Source organism: Triticum dicoccoides, chromosome 5B, assembly GCF_002162155.2.
Source record: "Triticum dicoccoides isolate Atlit2015 ecotype Zavitan chromosome 5B, WEW_v2.0, whole genome shotgun sequence".
In the NCBI taxonomy this organism is placed as follows: domain Eukaryota; kingdom Viridiplantae; phylum Streptophyta; class Magnoliopsida; order Poales; family Poaceae; genus Triticum; species Triticum dicoccoides.
The window spans coordinates 329,259,852-329,266,466 of NC_041389.1; positions in this window are offsets into that span (position 1 = coordinate 329,259,852).

The window sequence follows — 6,615 nt, forward strand, 5'->3', positions numbered from 1 at the left end:
ACGGCGGGACCCCCCCTGTGTCCATGACATGTGGGGCCGGCCTTTGACTGAATTAGTGTAGGATTTTAATTAGTGCTAATTGCTCTATTAGTTAATTAGGATGAGCACTAATTGAATTAGTTAAACTAATTACCCCTGCTGACACTGACAGTGGGCCCCGTGGCTATTAATTTGATTAGTTAGAATTAATTAACCCTGTTAGTCACCTGAGTCACTGACCAGTGGGCCCCACTGGTCAGGTTTGACCCGGACCAGCCCCTGTTGACCTGCTGACGTCATGCCAACGTCATGCTGACGCATTAATGTTTTCTGGATTTATTTTAATTCAGGAAATTTCAGAAAATTGTATAAACTTCTAAAATTCATAGAAATTCAACCGTAACTCCAAATTAAATAAATTATATATGAAAAATTATCAGAAAAATTCAAGGAATCCATCTGTACCATTTTCATGCATGTTTGAACAATGTTTGTCCTCTGTTTTGGACAAAACAAATAAAGGGCATTTAAATAATCATATATGGAGTTGGAGTTTGAATCATGTATTCAAACCAACTTCATTTAAATCATAGCTAGGTGCATTAGCCCAAAACACATTCATATTGCCATGTCATAGCATGCATCATATTGTGCATTGCATTGATTGTGTTTCTTCTGTGTTTGCCGGTGTTGTTCCCCCTCGATAGACGTTGTACCGGCGATGTGATCGATGACACCGATGAAGAGCTATATTATCTTCAGAAGTGCCAGGCAAGCAAAACACCCTTGTTCATTCCGATATAATCCCACTCTCTCACTCCTGCTCTCTTTTACTGCATTAGGATAACAACGATTCATCTGTTACTTGCTGCGGTAGCTGAACCCCTTTATCCTCTGCATGACCTGTCATTCCACAGTAAATAGATGAAACCCACTAGCATGAGTAGGAGTTGTTTGAGCCCTGTTGTGCCTACTCATTCTTGCTTGTTTGTCATGCCTGCTACTGCTTAGAGTTGTGTCAGGTCTGATTCGTCGGGAATGAATCAGAGGTGTGTGAACATGTCCTACTGTGTGTGAGCTAAGTGTGTGAACACGATTTGGTAAAGGTAGCGGTGAGAGGCCATGTAGGAGTACATGGTGGGTTGTCTCATTGAAGCCGTCCTCAGGAACTGAGTTCTGTATTTGTGATCCATGATTCAGCTACTACCACGCATTGGGCCCGAAACCAATGGACCCTCTCGGCTTCTTAATCACCCTTGTCCTCTGTCCAGGAGTTGCAAGTAGTTTTTGGTGTTTGTAGTATGCTGGAGGCCGTGGGCAGCGCTGACCGGAGGGGTGCGCTGTGATGCGGTAGGCACGTGGCACGGTGTACCGGGCGCCCGTTTGGTGTCTCAGGAACCCTGTACACATCGTTTGGGGCTGTGAGCGAAACTCCGGCCGGATCTCCTCATGGATGGAACCCGAATAGGCGATAAACCTGGACTAGAGACTCGAGTGTTTAGGTAGGCCGTGGCCGACACCCACGTTGGGCTTCCGCTTGAAGGTTGCCGAGTACATGTCGTGTAAACGGCGGTAAGTGGTGAGAGCGTGTGTGAAGAAGTACACCCCTGCAGGGTTAACATCATCTATTCGAATAGCCGTGTCCGCGGTAAAGGACTTCTGGGTTGCTTATATCAGTTCATAGACAAGTGAAAGTGGATACTCTAAAATACGCAAGATAAGCGTGAGTGCTATGGATGGCGTTCTCGTAGGGAGACGGGAGCGGATCCATAGTGGTGTATTGATATGGTGAATATGTGGACTCGTGTGCGCCACCTCAAATGAGTTATTTGCAGTCGTAGTTCAGGATAGCCACCGAGTCAAAGCTGGCTTGCTGCAGTTAAACCCCACCATCCCCTTTGTTGATAATGATGCATATGTAGTTAGTTCTGATGTAAGTCTTGCTGGGTACATTTGTACTCACGTTTGCCTATTTTATGTTTTTGCAGAGAGACTTCGGTCTCGCTAGTAGTACCGCGTGGACTTCGACGTTTAGCTTGTTACCTCAGCTACGATCTTGTGCCCTCGGCAGGATCTGGTAGATAGTCAGGCTTTCAGCCTTTTTCATTTATAGATGTCTGTACTCAGACATGTTAAGCTTCCGCATGTGCTTTGACTTGTATGCTCTGAATGTTGGGTCATGAGACCCCTGTTTGTAATATCTTGCTCCTCGGAGCCTATTGAATAAATACTTGAGTCGTAGAGTCATGTTGTGATGCCATGTTGTGTTTGCACATATCGAGCATATTGTGTGTATGTTATTGAAATGCTTGGTATGTGTGGGATCTGACTATCTAGTTGTTTATCTTTAGTAGCCTCTCTTACCGGGAAATGTCTCCTAGTGTTTCCACCGAGCCATGGTAGCTTGCTACTGCTCCGGAACACTTAGGCTGGCCGGCATGTGTCCTTCTTCGTTCCTGTGTCTGTCCCTTCGGGGAAATGTCACGCGATGAATACCGGAGTCCTGTTAGCCTGCTACAGCCCGGTTCACCGGAGTCCTGCTAGCCCAGTGCTACAGCCTGGATTCACTCGCTGATGACCGACACGTTCGATGCTGGGTCATGGATGCCTGTCCCTGTAAGTTTGTGCCACTTTGGGTTTACGACTAGCCATGTCAGCCCGGGCTCCTTATCATATGGATGCTAGCGACACTATCATATACGTGTGCCAAAAGGCGCAAACAGTCCCGGGCAAAGGTAAGGCGACACCCGTGGGAATACCGTGCGTGAGGCCGCAAAGTGATATGAGGTGTTACATGCTAGATCGATGTGGCATTGAGTCGGGGTCCTGACAATGTAGCTAGCTAGTAGGCAAAAACAGAGAATTTGTAGTACAAGACAGTGTGACTCACTGGAAGTTGTAAGGAAGTAGTATATCTTCATTGTATTTGAGGCGCTTCAAGAACTCTAGCATGCTGTCCTCTACGACCTTTTGATGACGTGCATCTATTTTCCATGTGTATTCATTAGCGGTGTTTGGGTCAATGAACCCAATGCCATAGCGTCCACCTTTTCTCATTTCATACATCTTCATCCTGCATATAATACCACAGAAAAGAATATAGTGAGGATAATTACAGGTAATGATTGATCAAAAGGATCACTACAGCTAGCTTGAGACTTAAATTACAAAAAGAAATCACTTACAGACAATAGCAACTGACGATAGATTTGTCGAGTGCGTCTTGATTGTATAACTGAAACAGTTCAGAATACTCAACGGACACAGCTTTCTCATCGTAGTAATGCCCCTCCTTGACATTCACCATGAGGGACAATCGATCGGAAATCTTGGTAATGTTCATGTACCATTGATGCAATTCATACATTCTCGTTGGGAGGTTCTTAACCTTGTCTGGCTCGACGAAAGGTTGGCCCCGGACATATTTCCGTTTTATTTCATCCTCTCTAAGCACAGGCATGGGCTCGATCTCGAGGAGTTGTCCAACAGTGGTTTTGAGAACTTCAGCCTGCATTATATGGTCCTCCGTTATTACCACATTGCCCACCTCAGGAACGTAAACTGTTTGCCCACAATAATATTGGGCGCGCGTACTGTCACGTGTTGTTGGCACAACAAGCGAGGGGATCGATTGCGCCGCCTGTTCTCCCAGCTGGGGAATGGTTTTCCTGCATTTTTTGACAGCTGCTTCTTGTTTGCTCGATGCCGAGCTCGCCTCCTTACGTAGACGTGCTCGATTTAACTTCCTGATGTGGCGCTCATAGTCTGTGTCAACAGGCTTGGGAGTTGGTGGTTGAGCCATACGAATGAAGTGGTCAATCGTTTCCTCAGGCACTTTCTCCCTTGGCGGCGTTGGCGGTTTCGGTGCAAAATGGGCTTCCACCTCGGACTTCGATATGGCTGCGATTTCCTCCTCGGACCTGTCATAAGCCCTCTGCGGAAGAGGCGTGAGGCTTGGACCATATTTATATCGCTTGCCTCCGCCTATACTTCCTGTACTACCTCGACTCGTACCGCTACGCACCATAGCTGCGGGGTGTCTCTAATGCGATTGCTGAGGCGGCGGAGACGGCTGATGGGGCTGAGTTGGACGAGGAGGAGTGGCCTCCTGAAGCTGTGCCGGACTTGGAGGAGGAGTGGCCTGAGGTTGTGCCAGACTTGGAGGAGGAGTGGACGTCTGACACTATGGCGGACTTGGAGGAGGAGGAGTGGCCTAACACTTTGCTGGACTTGGAGGAGGAGTGGCCTGACACTTTGCCAGACTTGGTGGACTTGCAGGAGCGGGAGACTGCTGACTCGGTGGCGGACTTCGACGAGGAGTCGGCTGATGCGGTGTAGGTGGCCTTCGAAAGATGATGCAATCCTTTTTCCATAGGATGATACGATGGTTGGCGTCTCCGAGAAAGCGCTCGTCGTCACCTCCAGGAATGTCAAGCTCTAGCTCCGAATATGGGTCCACCACCTCATCAACCAAGACACGAGCATAGCCCGCTGGAATCGGGTTGCAATGGAAGGTTGCCTCGGGGGGATTTGTAAAAGCAACGGCGTCCGCCACCTTCATGGATATGTTCTTCATTTTGACGTGTAGCTCGCAGCTAGTGTTCTCCATGATGTCATCCACGGGGTATCTACCCAGCATTGCGTCGTCCGGGGCGGAACCCACGCTGCTTCTCGGCATGGATGGGGCGGTGCTATCCAATGCTGGATCATTCGCTAGCTGCTGCAGCTGCTGAGACCCCCTTTGCTGGGTAAGTGAGTCGATCTGCTCCTGCTGCCGCTGGAATTTGACTACCAATTCTGCTTGACTTGCTTCTAGGACTTGAAGGCGTTCATAGTCCCTCTTCCTCTGCTCCTCCTCCATCTTCATCTTCTTCTCCTCCACAATCTTCTTTCTCGCACGGGTTCTGTAGTCGGTGTTCCAGTCTGAAAACCCCTCATACCATGGAATAGCGCCCTTACCTCGTGTTCTTCCCGGGTGTTCAGGATTTCCCAGGGCACGCGTAAGCTCATCGTTCTCTCTGTTGGGCTGGAACACCCCCGATCGTGCCTCTTCTATTGCAACAAGTATCGCATCGTCGGCTCCCTTCAGACTTGCCCTCGTCGAAACATTGCCTGTCTTCGGGTCCAACTCCGCCCCCATGCGCATAGAACCAAGTCCTAACCCTGGGGGGCCATCTCTTAGTAATCGGAGTGGCACCTGCATCCTCCATCTCTTTCTTAGACTTATCCCACTTAGGCATTGCCACCGCATAGCCACCTAGCCCCAGCTTATGGAACTTATCCTTTTTTTCGGCATTCTTCTTGTTTATTCTCGACCGTTCCTTAGCTAATTCCGAATCCTTGAATTTCACGAAATCGTCCCAATGAGCATGTTGGTTCTCTAGTGTTCCCTTGAATACTGGAGTCTTCCTTCCTCCCTTGACGTACTTGTCCTATTCACGATTCTTGTGGTTCTTGAATGCAACCGCCATCTTCCTAAGAGCAGCGTCCTTGACTTTCTGCACATCTGCTTCTATGAAATGATCTGGTAGGGTGAAATGTTCCGTGAGAGTATCCCAAAGCAGATCTTTTTGATTCTTGTCGACAAAAGTAACATCTGGACGTGGAGCAGCTTCCTCTTTGCCTTTTTGTCTTTTGTCTTTTGCTGGCTCTCTCCATTCTTGAAGGGAGATCGGGAGTTGGTCCTTCACAAGAACTCCGCACTGACGAACGAACTTGTCCGCAATCTTCTTAGGCGCTAATGGTTCGCCATTAGGTCTGACTGCCTCGATATTGTACTTTACGCCCTCCTTCAACTTTTTGTTCGGGCCTCGTTTCGTCCTTTTGCCTGAAGATTTGCTTGATCCGGATGGCTGAAAGAACAAAGATCGATTCGTTAATATATCTTCAAGTCATTTAAAACATGTGATGATCACCAGATACCTGCTTATATAAATATATATACCTCGCCGGTCTTTGTTGTTTCAGGATCAACATGTTCTTCGTCATCGTCATAATCGTAGTTCATGACTTCATCAATTCGGTCGTCGCGATCGAATATCCATACTAATTAAAACACTAATTATATAAAACACTAATTAAAAACAGAAAACACAACTTCTATACATCCATTAAAAAACTGAAAAACAACATTATATAAAAAATTTCCATACTAATTAAACACTAATTATATACTAATAATAATAATCTAAATTATATACTAATTAAACATAAAAAATTTCCATACTAATTAAACACTAATTTCCATATAAATTTTTTTGATAACTAAAACAATAATAATCTAAATAATCTAAACTAATTAAACATACAAAATACGTATATACTAATATATACATGCATTAATTCATACATGTGTGTGTGTGTGTTCCATATAAAAAATTTTGATAACTAAAACAACAATAATCTAAATAATCTAAATTATATACTAATTCATGCTTGTGTGTGTGTGTGTGTTTTGATAACTAAAACAATAATAATCTAAATAATCTAAATTATATACTAATTCATGCGCTTGTGTGTGTGTGTGTGCTCGGGGCCGGGAGGGGCGGCGCCCATGGTGGCCGCCGGGGGCGAGGGAGAGAGGTTAGAGGGGGAGAGCTCACAGCGGGGCGACGGCGACGGCGAGGCGACGACGGC